The sequence below is a fragment of the Gymnodraco acuticeps genome, unplaced genomic scaffold (assembly GCF_902827175.1).
Source record: "Gymnodraco acuticeps unplaced genomic scaffold, fGymAcu1.1, whole genome shotgun sequence".
Taxonomy (NCBI): Eukaryota; Metazoa; Chordata; class Actinopteri; order Perciformes; family Bathydraconidae; genus Gymnodraco; species Gymnodraco acuticeps.
The window spans coordinates 3,809,411-3,820,409 of NW_022991375.1; the positions used below are offsets into that span (position 1 = coordinate 3,809,411).

The 10,999-nt window shown below is 42.6% G+C and overlaps 1 protein-coding gene across 1 annotated transcript in view; it reads right to left on the reverse strand.

Moving 5' to 3' along the window:
* The window catches only part of si:ch211-193k19.2 (uncharacterized protein LOC100034574 homolog), a 1,126,861-nt gene that overhangs the window by 536,767 nt on the left and 579,095 nt on the right, over positions 1-10,999 (reverse strand). The gene's annotated exons all lie outside the window — the stretch shown is intronic.

Sequence of the window (10,999 nt, forward strand, 5' to 3'; positions counted from 1 at the left end):
CCCTCTGTCCTCTGTATCTCCCCTGTTCTCTGTTTCTCCCCCTCTGTCCTCTGTTTTCTCCCCCCCTGTCCTCTGTTTCTCCCCCCTGTCCTCTGTTTCTCCCCCCCTGTCCTCTGTATCTCCCCTGTTCCTCTGTTTCTCCCCTCTGTCCTCTGTTTCTCCCCCTCTGTCCTCTGTTTCTCCCCCCTCTGTCCTCTGTTTCTCCCCCCTGTCCTCTGTATTCTCCTCTGTTCTCTGTTTCTCCCCTCTGTCCTCTGTTTCCCCCCTCTGTCCTCTGTATATCCCTGTCCTCTGTTTCTCCCCCTCTGTCCTCTGTTTCTCCCCTGTCCTCTGTTTCTCCCCCTCTGTCCTCTGTTTCTCCCCTGTCCTCTGTTTCTCCCCCTCTGTCCTCTGTTTCTCCCCTCTGTCCTGTCTCCCTCCCTCCCTCTGCATCTCTCACAGGAACTTTTCATCTATTTTTTTTCACTTAGCAGGGATTGAGTCTTTTTAGCACATATTTTTATCCTCCCATGCCTTTCTCTCTCATTTCATCTCTGTCCTCTTTTCTGTTTCCCACGTTTTCAAATTACTTTTGCCTTTTTCGGTCTTTTGTGTTTTGTTCTCTACCATTTGTTCTTCCTCCATGACTCTCCCTGCCTGTCTCCGCATGATAACTCTCCATCCGTCTGTTTATAAGTTTGGCTCTAAGATTGAAAGGCTTTCCTTTCTCCGTCTGTATCTGTCTGTCTATCTTTAGACACCCACTCCCCCCACCCTGCTCACCATGAGCCCTTGAGCTGGAACAGCAGGGCTCCTGGGAGCTGACATGGAGAGACGGTGGTCAGCCAATCCAACACTGGAGATGAGAAAACATTTCTTTCTCTGATCCAGTTTCTTCCCATCAGTGGAGGCCATTTTGCTGTGAGCATAAAATATAAAAGAGGTTGGATTTCTATTTACTCTTCATAAAATGCTTCAACTCGGAGAATTAGGTTCAACTCTATTTTCACCGCACAGATAAATCCCCTTAAAAAAATCAGCGTGATTTTTAATCCGTTCCTCATAACTTAAAATAGCATAGAATCGATGTTGTCCCAGGTGTCAACATAGGGAATTTCATTAAGATCAAATCCACCTAAACTACAAGCCATCAGCCCAGTGAGGCTTAGCATATGTTGATGTTTACATTATCAAAGTCACACTTCAGCAGCTTAAAAGTGATTCCAGAGGCATCACGAAACGTCTGACTGCTTGTTTCTGCGACACGGCTCGGTGGGTTTTACAGGAAATCTGTGATCGAAATCCCTCCATCAACTCAATGAACCTCTCAAAGGCATCTCCCAGTGCAAGGAAGGACTCGCACACACGTGCCGACACGCACATACAACCACAAACTGACATGCAGACGCAGTATTTGCAGGAGGGGGATTCATTTGTGCAATATTTAAGAGGACATTTGAAGAAACCATATCCCTATCACACCGATGAAGGTGGATCATGTAAGGTTGCAAGTCATCATTTGGTAACTCCAGTTTAACAAACACGCACTGCAGTTTGTGTTGGAATATGTATGACCTTTCTCTTGGCATATCAATGCACATGAAGCCTTGTGATGATTTTGCGGTCTTTAAAGTAATCTCTCACTGCTTTGAAAGTTCACATCAAAGTATGCCGAGTGCTTTAAAGCTGACAAACCTCATATGCCCTCCTAATGAACTCTGACATTTTTTACAGTTCTCTTTAAGTTACTATCCGTCAAATTATGTTTTTTTCGTCTCTGTCTGTGCAAACGTTGTAATGTAAATGGGTGCTTTTGTGTGATGATGCTGCATTGGGTGAAAATGGTTTTTATGTATTCTTCCTCTCTGAGCGACTGTAAGCTATTCTTGCATGCAGCGAGATGTTCTTGTTTGTGTTTGCTCTGCTTCAGGTAAACAGACACAATGGAAAACAGCTTGAGAACAAATAACAGAAACAGTGAGGAGAGGGAACATCCTGTATCTGAACTACTGAAACAGCCTTAGTATCCTCCATGGTCAGACTACCAAACTTTATTCAGATCTTTTTTTGCTGAACAGTTGGGCAAAGTTTTTTTCTATTGAATGATGTGTCACTCGCCTTGTCTGAAATTCAGTGAGAAGTAGCAGCTGTCTCTCTAGAGTTGACTATTGCTTGGTTTTAATAAATCATAGGCACTCTCTCCCTCGCGTCTCTAGCTTCTTCCCGTATCTTATCCTGATGGCTTTCCCTCCACGCAACTCTCTATCTCTGTTCTCTTTCTCTCCCTTGGTCTGTCTTCATCTCTGCCATGGCTGCCAATCTCTTTGTCCCTCTCCTACCATTTCCAACTCCCCCGCTTTAATACTCAGCTTCCTCGTCCCTATCTTTCCGGTCTCTCTTTAGAAGCTCTCATCATTGCTAAGTTGCTCAAAAAGAGCCACTTCCTCTGTCATCTCCTCCGGGAGTGCTGGTACATTTAGCTTGTTCTAAAAACTCAGAGCCTTTTTTTATGAAGTCAGGTACTGAGGGTTTCTCACTTTTTAAAGGCGATGGCAGAGGAAAGGTAAATGAAAAGGACTTTGCTCATGCACTCTCTGACATTTCTTCAATAGGTTTTCTCTCCTCTTTTTGTCATGCTTCCAGTCTCTCCACCTTTGGCTATCTCACCCCTAACGTATTATATGTGAGTGTGAATAGATATATTGTGACTTGAATAGACTGAGGATTTGATAAGGCTGCCATATGCTGCTCATAAATGATGGATATTGGAAATCCTTCATCACAGAGATCAGGCCTGACTTTATGAGTCCTTGGCGTCCACTCTTTGTCTGTGACTACAATTACAGTAAAATGCTGTCAACAATTCAATGTGCTATTCCTCTGTCTATACCTGTACTCCAGCATGAATGACTGCACTTAAATGATATTATAAACCCAGATGTGACCCGTATAAGTATAATTTTTTTCCTTTTTAGCTATGCCTTTCTAATTTTAAGTTTCTCTTTTTTAGAGCACAACACCAACACTATATTTCTCCACATGTCATTATCAAACAAATGTCAGTCTAACCTGGTGGGGTGCCCGGGGGTGCCTGCCATGTCATGCGCTCGCTCATCCAAATATAACACATTGTGATGAGACACCTGTTACACGAAGACTTCCTCCCACTCCCGACCCTGTCTTCAGTCTCTCTCTTCAACCCCCCCCCCCCCCCCCAGCTGAAAATGCCTTCATTTAATATTGTGGCATTACCATACCAACTAGGCCATGAGGGTGGAGTTAGCGCTGCAGTAGCAAAGGGGATAACTCTCTCTCCCTCGATATGTAACTGCCGATTGCAGACACAAAGTGCACTGGTGTGGAAAAATATGCGGCACAGAAAATTCTTGTTAAGACCCAGCAATCTGTTAGATCTCAGACAGATCTGTCCTCTATGTGCAGGGTGCAAATGTTTCGTTTAGATATTTAGAGCAGCGAAAGGAATATGAAAATATAACAACAGGAAAAACTCACTGTCTAATAGTCTATTTAAAGAACTACAATGAACGATACCTCTGCGACCCGACCACAGATAAGCGGGAGAAGATGGATGGATGGACAGTGAACAATTTGGAAGGATGTATTGGCAGAAATGCAATATTATATTAATGAATATGTTTTAGTAGCGTTTAATCAACTGAAAAAAATAATTATTGTGTTTTTGTTAGTTTTGGAGCCCACTGTGTTTAACTGTCGTAGTCCAGTGGAGAATATATTAAGTCATTGCTTCTTGCCAAGAAATAGTCCAGGACATCTATTGAAAACAAGTGTTTGTTTTTACACACGGTTTTATTTTACTTTTTATTTTCCATGTTCATTAGTTAGCTTGGTAGGAAGACTTTGAGTGAGTAAGGCTAGCTATTTGCCTGCATTCTTTATGCTAAGCTAACCAGCTTCAGACTTGAGCTTCATTATCAGCTTACAGACATGAGGGTGTTATCAATCTTGTGATTTAATGAAAGAAAACACAAGTATTTGAAATAATGTCAAATCATTACTTTAAGTCTTAAACCAAAAAAGCACCCTAATATATTTTGCAGGCAAAATATAAATTGTACATGCAGACCATGGGGAAACTCTAATCTAAAAGAAAGTTACCCTGAAGTGATTTTGCAATCTCGCTGAGGACATAAAAAGATGAACACTCATCATAACATCACTTTAAGTCTACCTTAAAGATTGAAAACAGCAAGAACCCGCGCCCGCATTTACATTCCAATCAAGTGACACCCCTGCTGGAAAATGGCTTCATTTTCTCCAATCTAAAGAACACACTCACACAAGGTCCATTATTACAAAGATACACACACACACACACACACACACACACACACACACACACACACACACACACACACACACAAAAGCACACCTGATGTACACAAACGAATTCTACTCATCATAAACATCTCTTTTTTGTGTTTCTGGCCAAGTCTGAGTTGCTGGAGCGTTCTAGTAAATCTGTCATCTCCCCTGCTCCCTTCACTGTCCTCCTCTTTCCTGTTTTTATTGAAATGAGATTTAAAAAGTCAAAGGCTATCTCTCTTTCACGCTCCGACCTCTTTCTCGATGCTGTCCGTTTGTAACCCGGGGCGAAGAAGAGGAAACATATAAAAGGGATCAGACAGCCCTGGTGCCTCTGTAGCACCTGCCTGCCTCACCCAGAGGTACATCACTGCTGATCTTGTCACGAGCCATTGCATCACGATGAAGTTTTCTCCCTGGGAAAGTCAGGAGTCTTGCTTCATTTGCTGCGAGTCAAGGCTCATTAAAAAGCTATATTGCTTGCCTTGTGTTTATGGTTTGGAAAGAATAACAATCCTCAACCGTGCTAATTTTCCTTGAATGCCACACTGCGAATGTCACAGCGAAGTTATTCTTTGGTCTGCATCTATATCTAAGATAAGACATGACCTGAGGCAAGTATTGAATTTCAACTAGAAGAACTGAGCAAACCTAATTATAGTCCAAAATAAAGCATCCTTGAATTCCACTGATGACATTACAAATGAGAACACAAGAGTAACATTTTGCTTTGAAGTGCTTTATTTTCTAACTGTAAGACAAAATATGTTGATTTGGAAAATTACACTTCCCAGTGATATGGGAACAAGCGCTGTAGAGTGAGGAGCAGGGTCTGCAGTTGGGATCTATCTGTTGTGGGAGCTCAGTCCATCAGCGGTGTGAAGAGAGGCAGAGAGGCGAGACCACTGGCTGCAACACAAGACACGAGCGGGGAGGACAAGCGGGACCCATGTCCTGTGTTACAGCCCCTGGCCCAGCCGACAGGTCACCTTCAGCTCAGGACGGCGACAGCTGATCCACTGTGAAGAGGAAGGAAACAGAGAAGGGAGAGGAAGGAAATGAGGGGGAGAGGGAGATAGTCAATTACAATAGATTATTGTGTGAGAGACAGAGGGAGGCGACGTGAGAATATGAGAGGGAAAAAGTGACAGAATTTGAGGGAACAGAGAATGAGACTGGAGCGGAGGGGGAAATGAACGAGAAGGATACTAATTGAGAGCGCCAAAGGGCTGATGCACCTCCAAAAACACCACATTCATCACCTGGCCAATGAGAGTAGCCTTTCTCACGGAAGAGGGGGTTGGCCTTCCAAGCTTCGTCTCTTAAGCACCTTGTTCTACAACCAGAGAAAAAGGCTTACGCCCAAATTGCCTGACTCGAAGGTTAATGACTTTTAGTGCCACTGATTCACAGAAAAAGATGCCTCTAAAAATGTCCATATGTTAAAGCCCTGTGGCAGATTGGGAGTGTGTCATTGGGATTAAATGTAATCATTATCTGATTGAAAATAAATCAGATCTGCTGGGTGATTTTGGCGTAAAAATCTGAAATGTGTGCAAGCAAAATGATGTTTATGCTATCTATAGGTCTCATAGCGAAGCAGTTTGTCATCAAAGAGGGAGAAGGCATGCAATCAATTTCCAAACCAGCCCCAAGTTATTCTCTCTCCCTTTCTTCTCGTATCTCTTGCGGAGTCTGCCGTGTAACTGGCATTAAAAGGTCATAGCCGAGTGAACTCAAAGCTGCTTGTACCACAAACAAAGGTCTGAAAATGCCATGGTTTCACTGGCATGATATCTGCAGATGGAACATCAACAGGCAAAATAACAAAGCATAATCAAACACCCTTTTTTCTGTGACATTCAACCCAAATGTTTCACAGTGGTATGTTCCCCGCTAGGATTTGATCCAATCCCTTTAGAGATTCTTACATCAGCCTCACTTTAAATCAGACTTTTGTGATGCAGTATGGCAATTGCATGAAAATCTTTCTCTCGCCTAGTTCCTTGTATGAAAATGAGTTCAACCTAGATTTGAAACTGCAGGGATATGAACTCAGAGGACAGATGAAAGGAGCTGCAAGGACGAAAGCAAGCAAAACATTAAATAGAGGAGAGCCACGGGCAAAATTCAATTCAATTAACCCTTTCTGCTATTCTTAACACAAACCTTAGAAAAAGAGAATATTCGGAGATTGAGTTCGAGTGAAGTCAGGTAATGATGTCTGATAGAACTGCACAGATATTTTATCAGAGAGGAGAGATAAACACTTGGGAATGATGCTTTTGAAGTTTGCTCTCAGGAAAAGCTGATCTCCTACATCAAGTGCATGAGGCAGTACGAGGCATTGGCTTTTTTTTATAATGGAAGTCGCAGTGTACCTCTCCCTCCATATAGGACATTAGACAAAAAACATAGACTAATAATGGATGGCATACTACTGGAAACTGCTCAAGGCAACTTGGCTGTGGTGAGAATGAGGCCACCCAGATTGTACATTCAATCGTTTACATGAATTGCCTTTCATTACCGTGGCAACAATAAGTTTCTGACAGGACTGAAATGACTTTGCCAGATGAATATTGCAGCAGACACAGTTTGCAATTAACTGGACTTGTAATTGAAGTACTGCCGCTGAGTATTAGGGCCCAAGAATTCACTATAATCAGGACAATGATCACAGAGACTGTAAGGGATATGTGCCGGGGCCCTTACAGTTGAATCATTAAAAATGTTCCTTCGCTTTTCAGAAACTCACACAATGGACAACTCAACAATGGTACGTTGTGCCAGCAGCTACAATGGTGTGGCTTCTCTAATCAGTTTGTGATATGGAGGAAGATTTCAGTTTGCTGGAACAGAAGTAGAAAAAAGGGTTTAGGGAAAGACCTACAAGGAAATTGTATGAGGAAACATATTTGACTATCCATAATTGAAAAGTGATGATTATAAAAGTTTGCATAAATGAATTTGCATGAAGATCCTTTTACATGAAATGTGTCTGTAAATGTGAGGTTGCTTGGCCTTTCAGATAGGCTCTGCTTTAATAAGTTTGCTGTCTGGGATTAAAGAGGGAAAAGAAAATAGTTTTCTGGCAGCCACTGGGTGTGAGGCTCTGTGCTCGTTCATTCTCTCTTGAAGCAAGGCTGCAGGGAGCTAATAAACAAACAGCCACCATAACTTTAACACCATAGTTTTAGACATAACTCTTCGTTTTAAAGCCTGACATCCAACCGGCAAATGTTAACGAGGACTTTAAATGACAACCATTGTGTAAATCACATCAACGGGCCAAACATTCAGCTTAACCTGAGGTTTGCTATCTGTCGAACACAGAGGTTAGGCTCTCCCATCATACCTTTACAAAACTAATGTGCAAAGAGGCTTACTAACGTCTTACCATGAAATCGTATACTCTGTAAAGCTTTTGAATGCTTTTCAGGTCTTTGAACACCAACCCTCTATCATTTTATTATGAAAAAGGAAGACGGCTTTACTATTCCTCGCTATTCCTTGTTATTATACACAACCTTTTACAAAGACCTAGCTGGTCCGTCCACTGGGTCCCTTCCCTTGTGAAAGAGCCACTGTTCTCTGGGGTTCTGGATGCTTGGATCGTCCTGGTCCAAAAAAGCACTGTTTGTAGAACCAACATCTTTGTTCTCTTTAACATGATTATGCATGGTGTAGAAAAGCCGTCTGTCCTCACAGCTCTGCTTTCCGGGCCATCACATAGGAACTGCCTTTTTGAGAGACACACATAATTTCATTGCTTTACAATCAACTTTGATACTGAGATATTTAAGGAATTATTCTCAGAAGTACAGAAAAGGAGAATAAGCTATACAACAAGGTTGAACCAGTTCTCCTCCTTTTGAGTTTTCACATGCTCTTCTATCAGGAAGTACAGTAACCTCAGAAAGGTTCCGCTGAAAATAGCACAAGAGAATAATGAAGTCTCTGGGCCTGTACATGCGTAGTTTCCAGTAACAGTTGAGTGACTCAGCCGTGGAGTTGTAATCACTTGTCAAATGCTGAATATCAAATCCTATTTATCTTACAGAACTACTGATTGGGAATTAAGCCGAATGTGAAGTCACCGAGTTAATGTTAGTGATGTGTGTTCACTCCCAACGAAGCGAGACAACTTCCGACCAGCACGCAGATACAAGTCCTATGAGTAAGCGATGCTGTGACCTTGGATTTCTCTCTCTCTCTGTGTTCCTGCATCAGACCATTCATTCACACTTCATCTGAGGAATGGCTGGGATGAATGCATCACAAGCAGGGGGGTTTAAAAAGTGCTTACGCTCTAAATGATGCATTAATATTACAATTGCTTCCATAGCTAAGAAGCATGTCTGCAATACAAACACACACGTAGAGGAGCATTAAACTCTGCACTGATTTTAATAGCACAATCTGCGCTAAGAATTTGAAAGAATGCATCAATTGCAGCCCATTATCAGGACACAGCATAACAACGGAGTCACTGATCGTATGGCCATCCATTATTCATTCAAATGGATAATTACACTCATTACAGAGTATAGACTATTAAACTCAGAAGCTGCAGATGTATGAAGTCAGAAAGTGACTTCAGATAACAGCCGCAGACAAATGCATATCTGCGTTCACATCAGTATGCAGGAGAACACTAATTGAAGTGGACCCTCTTGTTGTCACACACACACACACACACACACACACACACACACACACACACACACACACACACACACACACACACACACACACACACACACACACACACACACAGCATTACAGGGCATTGTGCCTTTTCTCCCAAGCTTTCTCAGCACTATTGGAGTTTATGTTGCGTTTCAGAAGTGATCTGGCTCCATCGGCTTTTCCCTGCAGGTGCTGACAGGACACTTTGGGAGGTGTCTGCCTCCATAGGTGAAAGCCGAGTCCTGTTGGCACCAGACCTGTCTCACCACAGCACAATGGAGACAAGTTTGGTTCCAAAGGTGTCAATAAGTGGTGCATAAATACATTTAGGGATGCAATATTGGGTTCCCCTGGTAAAACTGATTCCAACAATTCTGCCCATGGACTCAAGTGCAAAACAAAACCATTAAATATCTAATGTGTGGTATCTCGGGCAGCCTTCAAATATTTACTCACACTATAATAGCGCCTGATAATGATTGAACTCCTTTGGCTTCAGGGTTTCTGTGCCCTGCAGGAAAATTGGGTTCATTTATAACAGTGCAGAATAGCTTAGAAGTATTCTTTGATCATGCATTTTCATAATATTATCACACAACATTCATTTATTCTAATTTACTGTGAGTGAATAATAGTCAGCCTACCTTTCCATCACCTCTTTTTCATGTCAGCAGCACGCAGATGGGAATGTGGTCGCACTTTGCGCACAATATGAACCTCTCGGTTTCTCTGTCTGCCTGACGGTCTGTCTGTCTGTCAGTCAGTCTGTACATCCCTCCCTAGTAATCGCAAATCAATTTAGTCCTGTAGTGAGGGGAAATCCGTTTATCCGCGAACTACACATGCAAGGAGCTGCACCGCTTGGCTGTTTCAATCTTGTGAGAAAGCGCCTGCCTGACAGCGTCTGATAAAGTGGAGATTTACTCGCGGACAAAGTGAGAAGCAATCCCTTCAGTTTACTCCATCAGTTTTTGTGCGCTCTCTGGCCCGATGATTTGATATATCTCCAGTTTCTGGTGGCACTCCCGGGCCGCCCCCCCCCCCCCCCCCCCCCACCGAAATATTTCTCCCCATAAACTGACACACGCGCGCAAAAAAATATAACATACAAAGAACAACATTTTAAGTATGCTCCACAGCAGCAACATGTGATATATATAACATATTATTGTAGTCTTATTACACAATGATGGATGCAAATCATACATATAAATAATCATCATAATAAAAGAGAAATATACTGTAGGCTACTGCACAGATTACCTGGATATTGCACTTAATATGAAGTTCCAAAATATGAGAATGGAAATTCAGTTTTAACAATGGACATGATTGCGCCAGAGCAGAGGCTATTTCTGTTTTAACTCAGGTTCACATGGGACATCGATAGCTCATAAGGGATTATGGTACCACATCATTGCCTCCCTAAAACTAAAATTGCTGCATTTCTCGTAAATGACTGCGATTAACCAACCTATTAGTCAGAGTGGATATTCCGGGAAAATATGTGCTTAAAACGCACAGCTCCGGAGATCAGTCCATGGGCACCTTGAGACGAGCCGAGCAGGAGTGTGTGCTTGTAGTGCGTGTTTAGTGCGTGTTTGTAGTGCTGAACGATATCCCCTCTCGTGTCGAACAAACCTCTGTTGTCTCTGTATCGCAGGTGTCTGTCTGACCGGGCTGCTTCATTTGGTATCAGCCCCCCAGAGGGTGCATCGATGCGCACTCAGTGAGCTCACCCTCCCTGCTGCTGCTGCTGCTGCTGATATAGGCTGGAGATATACAATTTCACATTGTCGCTCTTTTTTCCCTGACCTTATAATTCCTTGATGCAATAATTCCACTACATAGCCTACTGCAGGAGTTTTGTAGACTCAAAGCGACTTTGTGTTCTTGAACCCAATAAACCTGGTTTGTTAATGCGCAGGACACAGCCATATTGATGTAAATACAGCCCGTAATGTCGTCAGACATTAGCAATTCT